The sequence below is a fragment of the Bos indicus genome, chromosome 29 (genome assembly GCF_029378745.1).
Source record: "Bos indicus isolate NIAB-ARS_2022 breed Sahiwal x Tharparkar chromosome 29, NIAB-ARS_B.indTharparkar_mat_pri_1.0, whole genome shotgun sequence".
Taxonomy (NCBI): domain Eukaryota; kingdom Metazoa; phylum Chordata; class Mammalia; order Artiodactyla; family Bovidae; genus Bos; species Bos indicus.
Genome location: NC_091788.1, coordinates 9,268,078 through 9,292,846, shown reverse-complemented (window position 1 = coordinate 9,292,846; position 24,769 = coordinate 9,268,078). Strand labels below are relative to the sequence as shown.

The window sequence follows — 24,769 nt, the reverse complement described above, 5'->3', positions numbered from 1 at the left end:
TTTACCTGCGTTTTCAGTCCCCTTTTGGACAGATACTATTATTAGCACCAGTTACAAGGGGGTGGCAGAGGATAAGATGGTTGGATGGCATCTCCGACTCAATGGAAATGAGTTTGAGCAAACTCCGGGAGATAGTGAAGGCCAGGGAAGCCTGGGATGCTGCAGTCCATGGGGCTGGACAGGACGGAGCAACTGAACAAAAACAGATCAGGAACCGAGGACTTGAGGAAGTTAAATCCTTTGTACAAATTCATGCAGTTCATATATGATGCTGGAATTGGAACCCTCGGCTGTGCTTTTAAACACAATAAAATAATTCTTTGTCATTGGCGGAACCTGAACTCATCAAGATTAATGGCTTGGCATCCAGGTACCCCACAAGCAGTGGTGCCATTAATGAAGGGCTTGACTGAGAGAGCATATATACAAAACCATTACAAACATTCAGTGATAACCTCCCCTTCTGAAATGATCACCAGTCTGATTTCATGTGCCCTGTGTCTCCTAGAGCACAGAGGACATTTAATCTTTGCATTCTGCCTATAATGGGTGCTGAGCACATATTTGTTAAATGAATCAATGAATGACTGAATGCCACTGCCTGTCTTCTAAGAGCTTATAATCTGCTAGAAATGATAAGACTTGTGCATACACACACACACACACACACACACACAAGTATAATTATAATAGTAGCCAAAAGTGAGTTAAAATATGTGAAAGATATAAATCAGCAATTCTACACTATTCAATTATATGAGGTCAGAAAAAACTTGCCCAGGCACAAGGAGACATGCAGGAATGTTGATTGCAAAATTATGGCTAATAGTAGAGATTGGAAACAACTAAATTTTCATCAACAGAAGCATGGAGAAGTACATTTCACTTTACTGTTACAACAGAATGTTATATATAGAAATTGGAGAAGCAAACGGCAACCCACTCCAGTGTTCTTGCCTGGAGAATCCCAGGGGCAGGGAAGTCTGGTGGGCTGCCGTCTATGGGGTTGCACAGAGTCGGACACGACTGAAGCGACTCAGCAGTAGCAGTCTAAAAGTAAGTGTATTATATGGTTAATTCATGAAACACATTAAGTGAAAAAATAATAATAGCTAATTAGCTATTATTATTTTTTCACTTAATCTAATTTGCAGGTATTAACTCATTTAGTCCTCATGACAACCCTCTGAAGGTAGATACTGTCACCAAACTCACCTTAGAAATGAGGAAGTTGACGGATACCTACATTTGATATAATTGCTAAGACGTTTAAACATATGCAAAAAGACTCATATAAGAATAAATCCGTATGCAATAAAAGCATTAAAGCATACACAGGAACCCCAAGATTATGACAGTGATTACACTAGGGATGGCAAAAGGGAAGGGACCCTGATGACGGAGGGGAATAGAGCAAGCATCAGATGTATTTATGTTTTATTTCTCAAGCTGGATGATGGTTGCAGATACTCTGTATTTTTTCTATGTCTGAACTGCTGCTGCTGCTGCTGCTAAGTCGCTTCAGTCGTGTCTGACTCTGTGCAACCCCAGAGACGGCAGCCCACCAGGCTCCCCCGTCCCTGGGACTCTCCAGGCAAGAACACTGGAGTGGGTTGCTATTTCCTTCTCCAATGCATGAAAGTGAAAAGGGAAAGTGAAGTCGCTCAGTCGTGTCTGACTCTTCGAGACCCCATGGACTGCAGCGTACCAGGCTCCTCCATCCATGGGATTTGCCAGCCAAGAGTACTGGAGTGGGTTGCCATTGCCTTCTCCTATGTCTGAACTATTTCATAATAAAGTGATCAGCAAAAAGAAATTAAATAGCTTGAAGCCTCAAAGGAAAGAAATGTGATTCCTGATACTGCCTGGAGAAGGGGACAGTTAAATGAGGCCTGGGTACACTACACATAACACTAGCAAACGAGGAAGTCAGAGTATGTGCCAAGTGAGGGACACGAGCCCAGAGGTGGAGGTGCAGGAGAACTCAGGCTGCTGGAAAGACATTGCACTTCCCATCCCAAGGCCCCCAGGGCACCAGCCTGAGGGGCTCAGGCATCGGACTTTCTGGTTCCAATATCTGCTTGGTCTTTTTCTCTGTGGCTGTAGAAACAGGGGACTGGGTGGTCCCAGCCTCTTCGCCAGGGTGACCCAGGTGGCTGAGAATGCTTGAATTTGCTGGCATTCTGACACTCTCTCCTGGACTGCAGGGGAGGGGGCATGCCTGCCTGCTGCTCAAAGGCAGACCGGCTGGATGTGGAAGTCTGTTCAGAAGCATGAATAATGACCGCCAGAGAGTCTCCTTTGGAGTTTCCGGAGGAATGATGAGGACTCGCTGCAACTGGAAGCCCAAGCTAGCAATGAGGGAAAACGGTTTTGCTGAACAAAACTGAGCCCACTGCTGGCCAGAAGGGCCAGGACACTTTGGAAGGCTTCAGACACTCAAGTTTTCAGACAGCTGTGGCACTGGGTCTGTGTATATGTGTGCTAAGTCACTTCAGTCGTGTCCAACTCTTTGTGACGCTGTGGACTGTAGTCCACCAGGATTCTCTGTCCATGGGATTCTCCAGGCAAGAACACTGGAGTGGGTTGCCATGCCCTTCTCCAGAAGGATCTTCCTGACCCAGGGATTGAATCCACATCTCCTGCGCCTCTGGCGTTGCAGGCGGATTCTTCCCCGCTGAGCCACGGGGAAGCCCAGCACTGGGTCTCTACCGCCTCAAGCCCCAAACAGACTGGCTACACAGTCTTGACTCTGGGCCTCAGTCTCTTTCACACTCTCCTGCCTGTGCCTATGGGGACTGGCCACACTGCTGACCTGTTCTCACCAGCTCTTTAACTGTTTCTGGTCTGGATCAGAAAATCTGGGATGGCACAACTTAGAGTCTCATCCCTATTTTGCCAGAGCTTCTGGGTGCAATAGCTGGTTTCCCAAGCGCACACTCAAAAAGCAATTTACAGCAACATGGATGGACCCAGAGATTGTCATACTGAGTGAAGTTAAGTCAGACAGAGAAGGAAAAGCATCATAGGACATCCTTTGTACGTGGAATCTAAAAAGAAAAGACACAAATGAACTTATTTACAAAACAGAACGAGACAGACTTAGGGAAAGAACGTATGGCTGCCGGGGCCAGTATGGGGGAAGGGATAGCTAGGGAGTTTAGGATGGATATGTACACATTGGTGCTGCATTCAGAGGAAGCACTTCCTTCTGCAATGGGAAGGCCGAGAAGTTACGTCTGAAGATGGGCCTTGCAGGTTGGCACTTCCTCTGCTTCTGTATATCTGCTCTTGAACGCAGCTTCTCTAAGCCTCGCTTTCTTCATCTGAAAAGTGAGGCCACAGCAGCAACCACCTAAAGAGCGGCTGTAATGAGCAAAGACAAAACACCACCGGCCACCACTTACTGACGCTCACTCTGTGACCAGCTCTGTGCTTAGCACTTTGAAACAGAATTTTACATTAGCTTCCCAGCATCTCTAAGAAGGAGCTGGGGGAACAGAAAGCATAAGTAATTTGCCCCACTCTTTCTCTTTTAAACTGTGGGATAATTTATTTTCTTCTTTAAAAAATGTATTTATTTGGCTGCGTTGAGTCTTAGCTGTGATATGCGGGAGCTTCACTGCAGCTCAGGGGCTTGGCTGCCTTGTAGAATATGGAATCTTAGTTCCACAACCAGGGATCGAACCCATGTCCTTTGCATTGAAAGGCAGATTCTTAACCACTGGACCATCAGAGAAGTCCCTGTTTTCTCCAGCTTTTTATTATTATTATTATTGGCTAGGCTTGGACCTTTATAGCTGTGAGTGGGCTTTCTCTAGCTGTGGTGAGTGGGGGCTGCTCTTGGCTTCTGTTGTGGTGGCTTCTCCTGTCGGGGAGCACAGGCTCTAGGCACATGAGCTTCAGTACTTGTGGCACATGGGCTTAGCTGCCTTGTGGCATGTGGGATCTTCCTGGACCAGGGATCAAACCCCTGTCCCCTGAATTGGCAGGGGGTTTCTTAACCACTGGACCACCAGGGAAGCCCCTTCCCTCATCTCAAATTCACAAACTGTGGATCTGGGATTCAAACCCAGGTTTGTCGGGCTCCAAAGGTGATTCCAGCACTGGAGGCTGCAAAATGCTTTGCAAGTGTGTTTCTGTAGAAGTTATAAACTCATCTCAGTGGGGTTAAAACATCCTTTCTTGAACTGACTTGATTTGGGATTAATTTAAATCCAAAACACATAGGTTGGATTACATTCTTGCTGTGAGTCCAAGACACTCTTTCCTCTTTGCTCCATATAAACGGACTGGGTCCCTGCTGTCTGGGCCCTCAGTGGGCCGGGTCGGACACTAAGAGCTACCCCCCAGCAAGAACAAACTTCCTTGGGGGACCCAGATATCTCCATTAAGAGGGTGGTGCTTTCACCTTGGACCTCAGTTCTCCGTCTTCACAGCTTCTTGGCCATGGTCACCAACCAGGTACCAAGGATGTTTTTTGATAATATCCCAAAGCTAAGTCCTCAAACCCAAATATTCATTTCACTAGCCAAACTCTTCCCCAAATTTTAAGTGTTCTGGAGGTTAAGCTTTTCAATAGTTTCTCTGTATCCACTAACCCATGAACAAGTCAAGCTGCCTCACCTATACTGGTATTATTCTTAATATTGAATTAAATATTGAGGGCTTGGCATTCCTAGTTCCACAATGCTTACCACCTCAAATAAATTAATGAACTACTTCTTTTTTTTTTTTTTTAACAATTGCAAAGATTTTATTTAGCGGCTTTCTGTGCTTGGCACTTAGAAACAGAGTTCCGTGCATAAGGGCAAATTTTTATACACCTTTTCTTCATACATATTTTACATACCCTTTTTATTGCCCCCTTTTTTAATATTCATAATATTGGATTCCCCACTAGGCACATAAATACATTTATCTACAACACCTCAAAACCAAAAAAATCTTAGTAATATCTGAATTCTTTTACTTGGTACTATCTTCATTTCCACACCACTTAAAAAGTTTAGCTGGCACCAAACTTCACTTTTTCTTATCATTAAAGGATTTGAAGGGGAAGGTAAAGATGAAAGGAGAAATCCAAAACTTCAAAATTGCAACGAACTATTTGATTAAAAAAAAAATCATCTCTGACTCAGTGGCCATTCTCCTGCCTTCCCAAATCTTAGCATCGTCTGCTACTCAGAGTGGCCTTTGAAGAAACTGAATAATCGTTTTATAATGTTAAGGGAGATGCTAGCATGTAGCAGCCATGAAAAGTTACCCACACACACATACATACCTACCTTTACATACACACATACATATGTGCATGTATACATACACACGTACATAAATATATTCATACACAAACTCATCCATACACAAACATACATGCACAGTGACTCGGAACTGGGTGAACTCTGTGGAGGGAAGCCCAGCATGGGTGCTTTCACCAAAAATTTGTCTATGTACAGCAGTAGACGGACTGGGTCAGCAGTAGCTGCCTGCCAACATTTCTTCCCTGCAGCTTACCCTTTTTCTGGAATGAACCATGTATCCTGAAACCCCTTCCCATCAATGGGGGTGGAAAGACATCAGTACTACAACCGGACTTGGCTTCCTGAAAAAGATGGCCTTTGAACTTTGGCTCTCTTCGATTTGTGTGCTAGCATTGATGTTCCCAGTGGTGCCCGTGAAAAGAGGGAGTAAGAGCAGCTGAAAGAGAGAGAAGGAGAAAGAATAGAGAGCAAGAGAGAGGTGGAGAATAAGACTGAATGAGGAAGTGAGAGCAGTGATGAGAGTTTAAATTTACTGAGGAAATGGGTTTGGTCCTCACCCCTGCCCCCCAGGTTATGGAAAGAACCATGGAGTTGTTGAGTAAACCTCTCTGGGACACTATGTATGGTCAGGGCACGGGTGAGAAGCACCCAGGCAGGGCATGAGTCTCAGTCCCACAGTTCTGACCACTGTGAGCCAGAAGAGAGGGGCACCACACAGGAAGTGCCGATTCCAGAGCACGCAGCCTGGCAGGGGAAGGGAAACAGAAGGAGTGTGAGAAAGGAAGGGTTTTATAACCTCAACAGATGATACCAAGAACAGAGGCAACACAGGGAGGTCTGGCCTTCTGAATGCCAGATCCAGATGCCTGACCTGGATTGCTTTCCCCATTTCCCCTGTGGCAGGAGGAGTCCTGTCACCTTCCAGAGAACTGAGAATGGGCCTTCTAGAATACATCCTTCCATCTGCTCTTAGATCGCCACTTTTTTTTTTTAATGAACTACTTCTTTATAAAATGTCCAAAATGTTAAATCATGTCAGATGTGGCCACAAAAGAACTTTGAGTTTTTGGCTGTAAGAATTCATCCAGTCTGGCAAAACCAAATTCTTTCTTTTTTTAAACATGATCCAGCATGAAAAACCAGGAGCTATGGCCTTCAGCTGGAGGTCCTTTGGAGACATGCTTTTGTGAGTTTTAGAAATTAAAGCAGAGATTTATACACTATTCTTCCATTTGAATAGATATTAGTGAGCTTCTAGCCACATTTAAACCATACATATTTTTCAGAGTCACAATTTGAAAAGATGTAGCCTCTGGAAAGGACTTCCCTGGTGGCCCAGTGATTAAGAATCCACTATTGATGCAGGAGATGTAGGCGGCGAAGGTTCGATCCCTGGGTAAGAAAGATCCCCTGGAGAAGGGAATGGCAACCCACTCGAGTATTCTTGCCTGAAGAATCCCACGGACAGAGGAGCCTGGACAGCTACAGTCCATGGGGTCGCCAAGTCAGACAGCACTGAGCGACTAAGCACACAGCCTCTGGAGAGTGGATCACAGCATTTTTGAGCTGGAGATTACCTGAGAAATCATCTAGTAGAGGATTGTTGAATTCCTAGGGGAAAAAGTAACTGTTCAGTCACAAGCCATTATATTAAATACCACCCACTGAATACTACTGTGAGCCACGCGCTGTTCTAAGCACTTTACAGGTATTAATTTTTTAAGTCGAGAGGCCCCAAGTCTCAAAGGTAGATATTATTATTATCCTCATTTTGTAGATGAGGAAACAGAGGCACAGAGAGTTAAATAACCTGCCTAATGCTTAAATCCAGGCAGTGGGACTGCCCTTAACCCCCTCTCTACACTGCCTCTTGATTCAGGATCACAGAGCTGATAAGGGTCCACCTCCGCCTCAGCCTCCAGTCGAGCTGCTGCAGGTACACCCTTTGTCTTTGGAGAGCTGTTGAAGAACTGGGAGTGTGTACACGGGGTGTGTGCACGGGCGTGCTGGTGGTGTCAGGCGGGCAGTGGTGGAACGCCTCCTACCTCTTCTCAATCCCCCACACTCAGAGTTAGCTCCGACCGCGGGGACTGTTAGAGCTTAGGGGTTAGGGACAGAATGAAGCTCAATTGATGCATCTTGCTCTCAAAGATCCTTCCGTGTAATCACCTTTTCAATTCACAGAATATTCTTTTAGTGATTGAAGAGTATATTCCTTTGAAAAAACACAGTTTTTGAAAAAAACACAAACACCCTAATTGCATGGAACGTATAGAGAAGCAGAAGAAAGTAAAACTTCCTTCTTTATATTCCCACTACCCAAAGACAATCACTGTTGATATGTTAGTGTATTTTCTTGTAGTCATTTTTGGACAATTGTTAGCTGTGACTGTAATGAACATGCAATGTTACATCTTGTTTTTCCCACTAAATAGTGTCTATACTATCACCACCTTTTACAAACATCATTTTAAAAGGTTGTATAATAAACCATTATGGGAATGTACCGTAATTTGTATAAATATTTCTCACTTGTTAGGCATTTAGGCTCTTTCCAAATGTTTTATTATCATAAATTGTACTAAAGGTAATTTCTCTAAATAGAGTTTTTACCATCTTTTGGCTTACTTCTCTTGGAAAAATTTCCAGCACGAAAATATTGGAACTTCTCTTCACCTCACACATCACTTTATTAGGAAATTCTCAGTGCTGACATTAATTATCAAGCTATCAATTGTCAAATGGAAATAAGAACGCCATTATGAGACTTCTAATTATTTCATACTTTTAAATGAACACCCTTCTTTTCTCCCAGTATCACACTAGAGCTGCAGTTCATTCTTTGGTAGAATGGCAAACAGCAATGCTCTGCCTGGGACTGTCCTGCTGTTCCAGTGGTTAAGAATCTGCCTTCCAAGGCAGGGAATTTGGGTTCAATCCCTGGTCAGGGAACTAAGATTCCCACCTCCTGTGGTACAACTAAGCCCTGATGCAGCTAAATAAATAATAAATATGTAAATAAATAGATTAAAAAAAGAGAAATACTCTGCCCATTCGTAATATTGGCATGTCTGAAAATGACACAGAAAGTGGTTGAGAACAAGGGTTCTGCCTCTGTTATATTCTTTCAAAAAGCTCATAACCCCAGTCTAATCATGAGAGAACATCAAACTAACCCAGCTAGGGGAAGGGCACTCTATAGGTTAGGACTTCCCAAGAATGTCAAAGTCATGAAAAATAAGGAATGGTTGTCATAGATCAGACATCATAGAGGGTCAGGGCAACCAAATGCAACGTGGTACCTTGGACTGGATCCTAGAACAGAAAACAGACCTTAGTGCAAAAAATGGTGAAATCCAAATAGAATCTGCAGCATAGTTAATAGTAATGTACTAACGTCAGTTTCTTAGCTTTGACAAGTGTACCATGGAAATGTAAGATGTTAACATGGAAAGACCAGGTGAGAGGCGTACATGAGCTCTCTGTAATACCTTTGTACTTTTCTGTAAATCTAAACTATTTCAAGTCAAAAGTTTGTTTTCTTAAAAAAAAAAAAAAAGAGATGAAGAGCAGGTTTCTGGAGCCAGTCTGATCTGATTCTGAGCCCTAGATCTGACATTTGTTATCGCCGAGTGACCTTAGACAAATGACTTCTTCAAGCGAGGTTCATCTGTTTTATATGAAGAAAACTTCTATGCAGAGTACATCATGAGAAACGCTGGGCTGGAAGAAGCACAAGCTGGAATCAAGATTGCCAAGAGAAATATCAATCACCTCATATATGCAGATGACACCACCCTTATGGCAGAAAGTGAAGAGGAACTAAAAAGCCTCTTGATGAAAGTGAAAGAGGAGAGTGAAAAAGTTGGCTTAAAGCTCAACATTCAGAAAACGAAGATCGTGGCATCTGGTCCCATCACTTCATGGGAAATAGATGGGGAAACAGTGGAAACAGTGTCAGATTTTATTTTGGGAGGCTCCAAAATCACTGCAGATGGTGACTGCTGCCATGAAATTAAAAGACATTTACTCCTTGGAAGGAAAGTTATGACCAACCTAGACAGCATATTGAAAAGCAGAGACATTACTTTGTCAACAAAGGTACGTCTAGTCAAGGCTGTGGTTTTTCCAGTGGTCATGTATGGATGTGACAGTTGGACTGTGAAGAAAGCTGAGGGCCAAAGAATTGATGCTTTTGAACTGTGGTATTGGAAAAGACTCTTGAGAGTCCCTTGGACTGCAAGGAGATCCAACCAGTCAATCCTAAAGGAAATCAGTCCTGGGTGTTCTTTGGAAGGAATGATGCTAAAGCTGAAACTCCAGTACTTTGGCCACCTCCTGCAAAGAGTTGAGTCATTGGAAAAGATTCTGATGCTGGGAGGGATTGGGGGCAGGAGGAGAAGGGGACGACAGAGGATGAGATGGCTGGATGGCATCACCGACTCAATGGACGTGAGTTTGAGTGAACTCCGGGAGTTGGTGATGGACAGGGAAGCCTGGCGTGCTGCGATTCATGGGGTCGCAAAGAGTCGGACACGACTGAGTGACTGAACTGATGAATAAAATGTCTATCACAGAGGGTTATATGTCTTAACTAAAATAATGCAGATAAAGCACTTAGCATTATTCCTGGCACAAGGTGTGCTTGACAAATGTAAACCATATAATTATTTTATTTAGTTGGAGGACTCTTCTGTCCAATTCTTGGTTTCCTCTAAGGTAAGAAGGAATTTTTATGCACAGCTATGCTAAAAGTGGAAAATTAAATAGCTTCATTAAAACTGCAAACTCAACACAAAGGGGACCAACTGTTAGGTGAATCTGGAAACAGTAACTACTGTGGGCTTCTGGGTCCTTGCTTTTGTTTTCTGTGTAGCTACTGGGCTGTTTCCTAAGGGTAGGTGAAGTGAGAAGATGCAAGGTTTTGAAGAGAGACTACATTCTAGCACTGACTGCCCTATGTAACCAACATATAAATGCCCATGGTAAGACATAGGAATTCTTTCACTTGAGCTGCTTAAAAAAACAATCTTGTAGAGAATTGAAAATGGTCCATGCTTGGCTTCTCCCCAAAGGCAAATTATTTTAGTACAAAAGTCTAAGGAAAATAATTTAACCACAAGCTATGTGAGTAGGAAAAGAAAAATAACCAAAGGATAAAGAAAAATGCACCCTGGCTCTATCATATATAAAACTTCTTTTTTGGGTGCTAAGCTGCAGAACAGATGTGAAACTTGATCTATAAGCTAGGGTCTAAATGACAAAAGGAAAATAAATAATTCAAGATCTAAAAAATATTCTGAGATGATACTGGACTTCAGGAGAAGATGAAAGACAGGCATGGCTAAAACCCATGATTCAATATGCTGTTCAGGACCTGAATTCAAGTTCATTGACAAGATGTAGAGACATCAGTTACCTAACAAAAATCACCGAGCTTCAAGTTTCTCAGTCCTCAAGGTGTGAAAATATTGGCAATATCTATATCATGAGATTCTTTGAGACAATATAAAGATTAAATGAGCTAACATGAAAAATGCCTTGCATAACAGCTCGCATATAAGAGACAATGGATAAATATAAGCTACAGCAAGTCTGAAGATACACAGAGCTAACCTGATCACCTTTATGACCTTGTTTCTTATGTTAAGGAACCTGCAATCTGGTTGATGAGAGAAAAAAAAGAACCATCCACATGAAAAAGAATAGAATCATACTGAAACTGCATAACAGAGTGTTAATTTGAGTGTTAGAAATATAGTACTAATATCAGCTTCCTTTTGGCTGTCAAATTCGACCTTACTCATCAACGTGATACTTTTTGGAAATGGAGAGAAGGAAGGATTAAATACCATACATAAATCAGGGCAGGACATTTATCCCTTTGGTGGGAGACTAGTTAGCTGACCAGCCCTCATCCAGCTTTGTGATTCACAGTAATTCATAGCAACAAATCATTTCTCCAGGGAATGAGCTCTTCCATATAAGTGGATTTTCCAGTATAATTAATTGTACCTTCTTAAGTGCTAAAAAAAAGAAAATCCAATATTTTTGGACAAAAATTAAAAATAAAATTGTTTACATTATCTATTTCACACCCCAGACTTCAAACACACGTCTTCGTTTAAATCTCTGGTGCTAAAGAAGCACCGTGTCTGGCATCCACCAGAGGATCCATAAGGGAAAGGGAAATCGCTCAGTCGTGTCCGACTCTCTGTGACCCCGTGGACTGTAGTCTACCCAGCTCCTCCATCCATGGGATTCTCCAGGCAAGAGTCCTGGAGTGGGTTGCCATTTCCTTCTCCAGGGTACTTCCCGACCCAGGGATTGAACCCGGGTCTCCCGCATTATAGGCAGATGCTTTACCGTCTGAACCACCAGGGAAGTCAAGGTTCCATAAACGTTTGGCTAAACTGCAGTGTACGATATGCACTTATTTCTACCTTCTTAAGAAGTGTCAGGAAGATGCCCTGAAGGAGGGCACGGCCTCCAGTATTCTTGCCTGGAGAATCCCCATGGACAGAGGAGCCTGGGGGATTATAGTCCACGGGGTCGCAAAGAGTCGGACACGACTGAAGTGACTGAGCATGCAAGCAGCATTTAATGAATATGACCCAACCTTATCTTAATGACTACCATCCATATTCTGAACAAAATAACTGCATCACCTCCTGTGAGTTAAGTCGTCTGAAGCTATCTTCCTTCATAAAATGAATGCAGACATGTGATCGTTTAATTTTTTCAGCTTTTTTAAAAAAAGTTTTTCATCTCCTCTCGTGTCACATTGTCAGTGATCTCTGCTAGCTGTTATCATATTGTCATCTTTCAGGATCTTCTCTTTCCTAATCTGTCATGAGCCAGGAAATGAGAGAGCCCATTCACTGGGATGATTTCTAAAAATAAGAGTCAACAGGCTCCGTGCAGGGGACTCTAGGGCTGCCTTCAGAATAAATCAGACAAGTTGTGTTGCTTGGTTCCTTGGAGGCTCAGCGTTCATTAGCATGCTCAGTTGCTTCAGTCGTGTCCAGCTCTTCGTGACTCCTTGGACTGTAACCCGCCAGGCTCCTCTGTCCATGGAATTCTCCAGGCAAGAATACTGGAGTGGGTTGCCATGCCCTTCTCCAGAGGATCTTCCCAAACCAGGGATTGCACCTGGGGCTCCAGAATTGCTTTCATTTAGTCATTAAAAAAAGTATGTATCGAGTGAGTTTTTCTGTGCCAGTCACTGTTCTAGGGGCAACACTGAAATAAAAAACTGGCACAAAGGACTTTATTCTGCAGGATATCCCAGTTGGGAGACAGATAAAAAGGAATAAGCATCGTAAGTTAGCAAAGAATTCATCAGGCTAGGAAAGAAAAAAAAAAAAAAACTCAGATGGGATATGGAAGATCTGGAGTGAGCAGGTCACGGTATTACAAAGTTGGTCAAGGCTGGCAGCTGTGAAAGTGAGATGGAAGGAGGTGAGGGAGTTTGCCGAGCAGCTGTCAGGAAGAACCAGGTTCCAGGCAGGGAGTAAAGCAGAGCAAAGCCCATAAAGCCAGAGGGGAGAAGAGCAAGGGGACCAGTGCGACCGCAGAGGCACAGACCAGCAGAAGGCAGGGGCAGAGGCTGGTTTGGGAGGGGACGCAAGCAGGGCCTCGTAGGCCACTGGGTTTTCCTGGTGAGGCAGACGAGGCAGAGGTCGTGGCTCCATTTGTCAGATGAACCAGCTCAAGATCAGGGAGATTTTTTAAAAAATAATTTTATTTATTTATGTATTTTCCCTTGTAGCTCAGTCGGTAGAGAGTCTGCCTGCAATGCAGGAGACCTGGGTTCGATTTCTGGGTCAGGAAGATCGCCTGGAGGAGGAAATGGCAACACACTCCAGTATTCTTGCCTGGAGAATCCCACGGACAGAGGAGCCTGGCAGGTACAGTCTATGGGATCGCAAGAGTCAGACATGACTGAGTGACTAAGCACACACACACGTGTTTTTGACTGTGTTGGGTCTTCATTGCTGGGTGGACTTTTCTCCACTTACGGTAAGCAGGGGCTACTCTCGAGCTGCGGTGTTCGGGCTTCTCACTGCACTGCCTTTTCTGGCAGACGACGGGCTCTAGCGCGTGCAGGCTTCAGCAGCTGCGGTTCCTGGGCGCTAGAGCACAGGCTCAGCAGTTGTGGCTCAGGCTTAGTTGCTCTGTGGCATGTGGGATCTTCCCAGACCAGGAATCGAACCCCTGACTCCTGCATTGGCAGGCGATTCTTTACCACTGAGCTACCAGGGAAACCCCAAGGTCAAGGAATTTAAGCATCATTTGGAGGTATCAGGGATCCCTGTAAGCGCTTGTCACACTGCTTCCCTTTAGGGGGGTCTTCTCTTTTATAATATGTTAGAATACAGTTCCTCTCTTTTCTAGTATGGTCAGGCTTTATGCAAGGGAATTCAGTGTCTGAAGTCAGGGCTTTGGATTAGAAATGCACCCCTCTTCCAGATGCAGGAAGAATGTCGATTACACGGAACTGAACAATCACTTAAGGAAACTGATCACGTGATGCGTCTGCACATTAATGCTGTTGATTACACAAGAAGGGGTGGCCTTAGAGGCACCTCCACCAGGTAATGCCCTTTGAGGAGTTAAGTTTCAGCTACCTGCATACCTTAGTGTAATACATCTTTCTCCTGATCAGATATTTTATAATTCAGTGATTTTGCTAATTCAGCCAATCTCTGCTCTCCAGGGTCTTAGTCCAATTTCCTGAGGTTTTACATAATGGGATCCATCTGCCTGAGGGTCACTTGTCTGAGTACATTTTCCCATCAGAGCATGAGGGTTCTCAGGCCTTGTGATTGGTTAAATAATGCTACAAAGTTCAAGCTCTTGACTAGGCCTCCTCGGAAGTAAGGTCTGCATTTGGATCCATGGCACAGTGAAGAGAACTCTTTCGGACCTTGCGGAGAAGTGTACAGAACCAAAATGCTTCTGTTTCCCAGCCCGGTGCAGAATATCAAAAACCACCTATCTGTGCCAACTCCAAATTTCTCCATAATTGCTTTGGGAAGATTGTTTGCCTACTTGAAATATGTTCTTTGAGGTTAATAAAAGGAGCGAAATCACCATTTTCAACCATTTCAACCCAGAACCAATGGAAAGAAAAACAGTGTTTTTATTGGCACAGAACTCATGGGACTTAAGAACAATAAAGGTCAACTGCATCGTATTTTTAAACTTTTTTTTCCCTTAGTCTTGGCTAATCTGTAAGCAAGATTCTCAGAATTCTTAAACAAAAATGCACAACTTCTAATTATTTACAATTGGTCTGAGAATTTCTCTCGGGTAATCAACAGGCCAGGCATGGTTTTATCACTTCTAAAAGTTTTTACTTTTTTTTTCCCCTGAAGTACTTTAAATTCAGGGCTTTTTTTCCTCACTTATTCATTGTTTTTGAAAAAGCAAATTCCCAAACTTTAAACTTGTGTTTGCAAACAGTGATGTATTCAAGTTCAACTTGACCTAAAACTAAGCTTAAGGTCAAGTTAGTCCAACTTCTTGGCATGATTTATTAACAAAACTTTAGAGGGTTTCAGAACAAGCAACATTCAAATCATAATTACAATCTAGATTGGAATAACTGGGAGAGGGAAGGTCTGCATGAGAGTTAAAAAATCAAAATATTAAAATACTTGTTGAATGAGTTTTTTTTTATACAGATGAAAATGAAACCTTTAAAGCAAAAAAAAAAAAAAAAAAAGGAATTACTGCTTTCTTTTAAGAGAGCTATGGATTTTAAGAATTTACAGGAGCTCTGTGAATCATCTAATCTAGAGATAACAAGTTTTAACTGGAAGCCAACCTCAATCAATGCTAAGTGGGTGCTGGGAGCTCTGTGATAAATGCTGAGAAGTCTCATCTGAGTTCAGCCAGCAGTGTTATGATTGATTAACAGTGTCTGCCAAGGCCAAGGAAGGATGTGGAAGACTGCAGGACATAGAAAGGACGTGTGCTGAAAGACATATTCCAGATACCTTCCATTGACCCAGTCTAACCTACAACTTTGACAAAGGAGAAATCTGAGGCTACCAAGAAATTGTCTGCCAGTGGTCACAAGGCTAGTCTGGACAGAGCCAGAATTAAAGCTTAGCAGTTTGGATTCTCATTCGAGATCCTTCTATCAGTGGAAGTCATTTAAAAATGTATTACAAACTTTCCTGCCACAGTCAATAGATTAAAGGAAGACACTTGCCATATCCAGGTCGCCACAGGATGATAGTGGTGCACAAAGCCGCTTGCAGCCCGGGGCTTTCCGGGTGGTGCTAGTGGTTAAGAACCCGCCTGCCGATGCAGGAGATGTAACTCCCACCGAGCCCCCGGGAGCACAGACTCTGAAGTCGACTGTTGGGGTTCAAGTCCTGACTCCACCCCTCACTGGTACTGTCACTCTGGGCAAATGACTTCACCTCTCTGTGCCTCAGCGGCCAGATCTATAAAATGGAAATAATATTAGTATCTACTTCATGGCATTGTTATGAGGATTAATTTAAATGAATTAACAAAAAGTAACGGGGTCAAAAGAGTCAGACACAATGACTTAACGACAGCAACACAAAACAACATGCTTCAAACAGGGCCTGGTCTGTTAATGTGTCGTGTAAGTTTTCACCATTCTTACTATTATTGATGTCACACTGTTTGAGGCTACCAGACAGTCAAGAGTCAAATAACTAAGGCACAGCTTAATTAACAGCTTAATCCACAGCTCAATCGATAGATCGTTTCACAGGTACCTCTGCGGGCCCTTCCAGCAAGCAGTGATCAACTGTTCTGTGTGCCCAGACGTGTCATGGACATATGTTTTCCCCAGGGGTTATAAATGCCCTTTAAAAATACAGTAACATCTTTGGAGTGCCTGTCCAGATCAAAATCACCCCCCATCACCAACACACGCGTGTTCACCACCCCCAGCAGCCCTGATGCACAGTGATCCTTCTCTCCAGTCCCTGCCCGGACCAGGGTGGCCACCTGACTCAAGCTGGACCAATCAATTCTTTCTTTGACAACTTAGTATTAAGACTAAGAGATGGCTTTATGTCTTTGAGGCTGGAAGTTTAATATAAACTTGGGAGCTGTGGGGCAGTCATGTTTCCCACAATGAAAAAGTGTGAAGCAGAAGAAGTTGGCTTATTAGCAATAAGAGAACAGAGAAGCCAGCAGATTTCTGAGGACCTACCAGCCTCCGTTCCCAGTATTCCCTTGGGCCTGCCTGAATTCCACTGACTGGCTCTGTCTGGCCAATACTTACATAACTTTCGATTCTCTATTTTTCTTAATTTAGATCAAGTTTGTGTTTCTGCTTGCCTTCGTGTATATGTATGTGTGTGTCTCTGTTGCCATACCACACAGCATGTTGGATCTCAGTTCCCTGAACCAGGGATGGAACCGACACCCCCTGCAGTGGAAGTGCAGAGTCTTAACCACTGGACCACCAGGGAAGCCCATCTCTGCTTGTTTTAATGAGCAGAGGTCTAGGATTTCCTTTCACTAGCGGTGGCTATGAAATCTGTAGATTCTCAGACAGATGCCTGCAACCCAATAAACATAAACTCAAATAAAAATAATATGCTTACCAGACAAATAGCTCTGGGACCACTCCCTACATCCCTTCTCCCAGTGCCCCATCTAACCAGATTACTGCCCTGGACCACTCTTAATGCAGAGTTTCTGGAGCTGCTACTGTTCATGGGAACACTTGAGACAATCGGCACAGGAAACGAAGATTGACTTCATTGGTTAAAATAGACCACATAGAAAGCTCAGCTGACTATGTTGAGTGATTACATCTTATTGGTTGGTTAAAAGGTAAACTGAATGAATGAATGTTTGGGAAATCTACTGTCCTTCTGCCTTGCTCTGCTATTTCCCTCTGATTCTTCTGAGCTTCTATGCTGGCCCCAGATGGAGGAATACAGAAAGGCCACCCGGGCTGTTCTGAGGATACACCATGTAATGCCTCACATACCGTCGTGGGGATGTTGGCTTTACTCTGAGTGGACAGTATTGCAAAAGTATACAGAAAAGAGGAAATGCAGCCTGTGGAGCCCTGCAAGTGGGTGAGCAATGTGGGGTAGAGAGGTTTAGAAGATGACGTGCCCCAGCCCCCAGCAAAAGCAATCTCCTGGTGGTCCGGTGGTTAGCACTCTGTGCTTTCACTGCTGAGGGTGCAGGTTAATCCCTGGTTGGGGATCTAAGACCCTGCAAGCAGCAGTGCAGGAAAAAAAAAAAAAGGATGACATACTGAGGGGCACGAATGTTGTCCTGAACTCATGAACATCATTTGATTTTGTTCAGATTTATTCAAAGAACCATTGTTATTTTTCAATATTTTAAATACAACATTTTCTTTATGCTCTTTGTAAAAAAGAAGAGCATATGTATGAAGTATCCTCTTCTTAAAAAAAAAAATCCAAATCCTAGAACAGGAATTTTATGTGGAATAAAAAGTACAAGAATCCCCTACCCACGTTGCTAAATGCCTTACTGGACACGACTACATTTGGTTAACACGGTATGTGTCTGAAAAAGCTTTACTAGAAAACTCCGCTCCCTGGGTTTGGGGACCGTATTTACAGAGCACAGTGATTCCTGCAGCCCAATCAGGGGGTGGGGAATTACACACATATATTTCACACATTCTGGGTAACCCGAAGACCACAAGGAACACTGTAATTTGTCTAAAACACAGAGAACAGCGGTGAATTTACAGTGCCTTGGGGCCATCATCGTGTATCACTGGCTGGCAAGCACACAACTGACAGCTCATGTCTAGGAAGAATATGGATTCCAGAGTCACACAGACCCGGGTTTGAAACCCAGCTCTGACAGTTACCTGTTGGCTTAACTTTTCTGTGACTCCAGTTCCTCATCCATTTATTCATCCATTCAGGAAATTTTCACTGAAAGCCTCCTGCGTGCCAGACCTTGTGGCAGGCATAGGGGAGGAAGAGACCCAGTGCCCGCTCTCACGAAGGCAGTCTAATTGGGAAGGCGCATATTGAATCGAGATTTACGAACAGAAAACTGAAACCAAGGGGAAGGGCTGTGTGGTTTAGAGCCAAGATCCTGGAACAAAACTGCTGCAGTTCAAAGTCTTGTTCTTTTACCTACTAGCTGAGTGGCGCCTTGAGAAAGTTATTTCAACTTCTCTATGCCTCAGTTTCATTATCTGTAAAGTGGGGAAAATATCAGTATCTATCTACACAAGGTTGTTCTGAGGATTAAATCTTAAAATTGTGATTAAATCTTAGAACTACGCTGGCACGTGGTAAGTCTATCTAAGGGTTTGCTCCTATTATCATTAACCGTAGGAAGTGCTATGGAGGAAAGGCACAGGCACAGTGAGGATACGATGGAAGGCCCTGAGCACATGGCAGAATTCAGCAAAGACTTCCTGTCCCGTTTATTAAATTATGACCCTCAAACCTACTCCTCTACAGTGTGCGTTGTGATCTGGGGGGCCAGGGCTCTGCAAACGACATTTTTTGCTTTGCAAACTGGTTTTTTGTTGGGCTTTTCCAAGAGCACATGATGGAGGGGGATGGAAAGCCTGGAGCAGGGAGAGACAGAACCTGCTGCTTTCCTTCTGATGCCCCTGGGCTTCCCATATCCGTGGGTGGCGCCTGGCAAGGCCAAGTGAAAAGCGAAAATGTTAGTCGCTCACCATGTCCGACTCTTTGTGACCCCCATGGACTGCAACCCACTAGGCTCCTCTGTCCATGGAATTCTCCAGGCCAGCATACTGGAGTGGGTTGCCATTCCGTTCGCCAGGGGATCTTCCCGACCCAGGGGTCGAACCCCAGTCTCCTGCATTGCAGGCGGATTCTTTACCGTCTGAGCCACCAGGGAAGCTGGTGTAAAGTCAAGGCCTCTTGACTTGCACAGCAGTGACTCCTTCCCACGGCAGCAGCAGGGAGGATGCACGGTTTTCCTACTATGCGTGGAACCAGCTTCATCACACCCCACCTCAGAGACAGCACACCAGCCGCAGGTGCTCCCTTCTCAGAGGGCTGGGTTGTAGGCCTTGGGTCCCTTCTTTAAGCATCTAAGTTTTCTTAATTGCAACTTGTGTCTCTGCAGTCCCAGAGTGGGTTAGCTCACAGTTGTTACCTCCATGATGCCAAAGAGCACAGATTGTCAAATTTCTTCTGTAAAGTCAGGGTAGCAAATATGTCAGACTTTGTCGGCTACATTCCTTTTTTAAAAAAAAATTATTTATTTATTATTTTTGGTGGCATGTGAGATCTTAGTTTGCTGACCAGGTATTAAGCCCATGTCCCCTACATTGGGAGGCGGATTCTCAAATACTGGACCACCAGGGCAGTCCCACTTTTTATAAAAATAACAACCATTAACAACTGTAGAAACTATTCTTAGCTAACTGGTCACACAAAAACAGATCCTGAGCTGGATTTGGCACACGGGCTGTAGCTTCCAACCTCTCTTCTGTTATCTACTTTATAACATGGTACTTAATTTATAAAATACTATGTTATAGCCCACTGGTTCAAATAAATGGTATGGTTTCAGTCTCCTGCCTGGGCACTGACTGCTATACTTTCCTTGGGATCTGAAGGAAACAGTAAAGGGTAAAGGTTGATTGGAGGCTAAGGTCTGGGGGGTGGGAGAAGGGGTTCCAGGAGAGGGGAGCACGGGTGTAAGTGCCCAGCAGAGGGAGGGCATGCATGCATGCTGAGTCATTCACTCGTGTCCGACTCTTTGCGATCCCATGGACTGTAACCCACTAGGCTCCTCTGTCCATGGGGGTTCTCCAGGCAAGAATACTGGAGTGCATTGCCATGCCCTCCTCCAGGGGATCTTCCTGACCCAGGGGTTGAACCCGCGTCTCATTATGTCTCCTGCACTGGCAGACAGTTCTTTATCATTAGCACCATCTGGGAAGTCCACAGAGGGTGGGCACAGGGCTCACAAGAGAACTGCTGGGTTGGAACAGGCAGACACAGGCAATGTGGGGCCAGCCTATGTAAGGCCTTGTGGGCCACACCAAGTTTCGGTTTTCCATTCTAAATAGATCTGGAAAGCCACTGAAGGGCTTTAAGTAGATGGGTTACAATCTCATATTAGTATTTTGAAAATATCTTCTTGGGTAACTTAGAGTGTGCCAAGTATGAAATGATCTACTCTTTACCAAACAACCTGTACAAATCAAACAGATGCTCAACGAATTTCAGTTTCTAACCTCTACCCCCTTTTGGTATCATGGCTACAAGGCCTATTGCTGGATTTCTGACCAAACTGTCAGCAAACCGGCTTGCCCTTTGTGACTTTCAACTTTGGAAGGATGACTTTTCAAACTGTCAAAGTTTTTCTGCCCACATGCATACAAATATTAGGTATATTATTTCTTTATTCTCGTCTTGCCCGAGACCACAGATATGATTTTTCAATCAGACACAGTGAAATTGCCCAGTTCTGAGAACCACGGACACAGCCATTTGGCAAGCATAGACTTGGCAGCCTTTCTGCTGACTTGTGAAATCTGCCCGCCCCCTCCCCGCCACCCCGAAGGCTCTAGTATCAACCTCAAAATCACAGCCCTCAGGACTCAGTGACTCCACTTCATGCTTTTCTGCCAAGGCCAGTCTCACCAGCAGCAGAAGCCTGCATACCTGCCCCAGAGGGAAAGCACAGGAGGCCACAACCTTGTGGCAAGAAGTTGACGGACTTGCCAGGAAAGAGTGGCTTCAGTGAAGTTCTGCACAAGTGCGTTCCCTATTCCACAATGAATTTATGTGAAAATATTACCCTTTCCAAGGATGGCCACATGTCCAGTGAAAGTTCCCCCAGCATCCTCTGTGTGTCCCAGGCACAACGTGCTGTGATCTGCAGCTTGGGAGACGGTCAAGGAGCATAACTATAGGCCCTGCCCTCCAAAGACAGGGCATCTAATGAGGAAGATGGTAGACCTCTTCTGGGTACTAGTATCTGAAACTCAAGAGAGCTTACAATCCATTTCGAGAGTTCAGATTTAAGTACACAAAGTAATTACCAGCCCGTACACAAGAGTCAAGCCCTTGGCTCCCACCATGATTGCTGTGGGTGGTTAGCAGGATGGTTTGGTTTCCGGTCTTGGCTGAGCTCTATTGCCTGCCCCCTCGTCCACCTCTCTTCCCAGTACTGCCGGGTCACTAGAATGCCTCCTGGGTCCTGCCCTTGGTGCAGCAGACATTTAAGCAGCTCCAGCCTCACCTTCTAAGATATCAGCTCTGTCTTTCCTAAGCACTGGTTCTCAGTTTTGGTCTCTGCTTGCTCAGTTGCTCAGTTGTGTCCGACTCTTTGAGACTCCATGGACTGCAGCCCGCCAGGCTCGTCTGTTTATGGAATTTCCCAGGCAAGATTACTGGGGTGGATTGCCATTTCCAGGGGCGCTTCCCGACCCAGGGATCGAACCCACGTCTCCTGCATCAGCAGGCAGATTCTTTACCACTGAGTGACCTGGGAATCACCTGGGATAGTTTAAAAAACTTTGATGCCAAGGCCATACTCTAGACAATTTTTTTCATAATTCTCTGTAGATGGTCATTAGTATGTTTAAAAATAATAATTATTTTTTTATTTATAATATATTATAAATATAATATGCTGCTAAGTCGCTTCAGTCATGTCTGACTCTGTGCGACCCCTGAGACGGCAACCCACCAGGCTCCCCCGTCCCTGGGATTCTCTAGGCAAGAACACTGGAGTGGGTTGCCATTTCCTCCTCCAATGCATGAAAGTGAAAAGAGAAAGTGAAGTCGCTCAGTTGTGTCCAACTCTTAGCGACCCCATGGACTGCAGCCTACCGGGCTTATCCGTCCATGGGATTTTCCAGGCAAGAGTACTGGAGTGGGGTGCCACTGCCTTTATATATAGTATAGATATAATATAAATAAATGGAATATAGTTATTAGTTTATTTATAATAATTATAGTTATTCTCCAAATAATTACAAAGCATAGCCAAAGTTGAAAACTAGTGCCCTACAGTGGGTCTGCCCCTGCTTTTATACTGTTTGAGAACAGAGCTTATTCCTTGATCCACAGATCAGTCCTACCCGGAACTTTTAAAAACATTTCTGTTCTGGTCGTCTGCCTAGGATCCCAACTCCATTTTAGGTAATGAGTTAGGTAACCAAAACAGGAGATGGAAATACAGACTTTGGATTTACACAGACCTGTGTTCCAACCCACTGTGTATCCCTTGACTCAATTATGGGTTTCTGAGCCTCAGTTTCACAGTCTCACAGAAAATTCTCTATGATGATAGAGGAGACATTTCACATACAGAGAAAATTCTAGATCTAGTATTTCTCGATGGCAAGTATGGGATGAAAACCATCAAACAAAGGAGGTGACTGGTCGTCATCTGATTAGCCCAAGCACGCAGCCAGTCCACTTTTCCTCCTTCAAGCCCTGCATTAACACATCCAATTAAGCAGTCTCTGCAGAGAGAAACCGGTGAGCCTCACACACACCCCTTGCTCCTGAAAGAGCTAACTGGTGATTCAGAGAATTCAATGGGCCTGACGGACGATCTGTCTTTGGGGGAAAGAAAATCCAAGCCTGGAAACTGGAGCCCTGCTATCTTTCTCACCGGGGTCATGAGAACGTCTCGCATGGTGAGTTCATGTCCCTGAACTTGTATTCTTTTATCATAACATCCAGAGCAGCTGGACTGTTCCCAGAGGCAAGGCTTTGTCTACGGGGCTTCAGAACACACTTTGAGAGAAAGATGCAGGGCTTGTACTCATTTATTTGTTTTCTTAAAGAAGCTTTTCACTCTAGAAAATAGTTTTCAGAAACTTGGGGGAGCTTCTCGAAAGCTTAAAAAAGAAGGTGGGCCAAATGTCAAGCTTTAGACAAGACTCCTCCCCTCCCCCCACCTCCAGCCCCATGGATAAAGGACACCCAACTTCCCATTGCCTGCTGGGACTGGTACACTTAGCTTAACTGGTATACTTAGTCTGGTTGCAACTTCCTTCATCAACTGGAGCTTTACGCACTGTAGAAAGATAAAAATCACTTAAAGCTTTTGTTTTCCTCTCCGATGGAAAAAATCCTAGCTGGTCTATACCATCCTCCAATCCTAAAGTCATTTCTTACTGTCCTGGGCATCTGCTGTGCTCTAGTTTCCAATACCACGTCCAGAGGTCAAATGTGGCCCATTGGGCACAGGGCAGGGGCGTCTGAAGTTTTGAGCAGAGCAATCATTTTTACATAAACTACCCTGCTGGGGCTTCCCTGGTGGCTCAGTGGTAAAGAGTGGCAACCACACCAGTAATCTTGCCTGGGAAATCCCATAGACAGAGGAGCCTGGCGGGCTACAGTCCATGGGGTCACAAAGAGTCAGTGGGACACGACTGAGCAACTGAACACGCAGAGACCAAAATTGAGAATCACTGTTTAGGAAAGACAGAACTGGTATCTTTGAAGGTGAGACTGGAGTTGCTTAAATGTCTGCTGTCCCAAGGGCAGGGCCTGCCAACGCAGGAGAGGCAGGTTCGATCCCTGGTCCAGGAAGATCTCACGTTAGTTGGAGCAACTAAGCCTGTTTGCCACAACCATTGAGCCTGTGGACTAGAGTTTGGGAGCTACAACTACTTAAGCCCGAGCACCTAGAGCCCAATCTCCACAGCAAGAGGAGCTACAGCAACAAGAAGCCTGAACACTGCAACTAGAGAGCAGCCCCTGCTTGCTACAACTAGAGGAAGCCCATGCAGCAACAAAGATCCAGCAGAGCCATAAATAGATAAATTTGAAAAACAGAGAGAAATTACCCTGCTGGCTGGGCTTGCCACCCACCCACCGTTGCCAGGCGCCTCCCTAGCCAGTTTTGACGGGTGAGGAATTGTGATTGAGGCTGGATGTGAATGACAATCTAAATTGGAACCCTTGCGGTTTAACTCTGCTAAACCTGCAGCATGACAATGAGACAGTACAAGGCATCCAGAGGTCTGAACAACACCCACACGGACAGACGCCTGTCTCAGAGCTGCAGCACCCGCGGAACTTCACCAGGTCCACAAACAACGGTTTGCAAGAAAGCCCCAAATCCCTTGATGAACCTTCCATTGCTTTGATCTGTTTTCTGCTCAGGGTTTCCCCAAAGAATTCTTTTTGACAAAGAGAGTTCAAGGCTATGCCACTAGCAAATGAACAAAAGGCGTGAGCTGCACAGATTCACCTCTGCTACGAATAAAGGAACAAGAACAAGCAGCAGAAGCAGAGCTGTCTGTCACGAGGCCCTGACACAGGACATCTGTTTGAAGTGTTTGACAAATGAAGCCAGGCTTTGCAGACCCGGGCCTCCCACCCCAGGGGCCTGAGCTGGACACCTGACTGGGTCTGTCCCCACTCGCCCCTGTCTCCCATAAAGCCTTGAATAGCGCCATCTCTGGGTTTCTGCAAAACTGGCCACCAGGAATGTGCTTTTGGCCTTTTCTTTTCCACAGAAATTACAAAGTGACTTGGTGCTTT

The 24,769-nt window shown here is 44.6% G+C and overlaps 1 protein-coding gene across 2 annotated transcripts in view; it reads right to left on the bottom strand.

Annotated features, from left to right (window-relative positions):
* The window catches only part of ME3 (malic enzyme 3), a 222,921-nt gene that overhangs the window by 160,274 nt on the left and 37,878 nt on the right, over window positions 1–24,769 (bottom strand). The window lies entirely within an intron of this gene.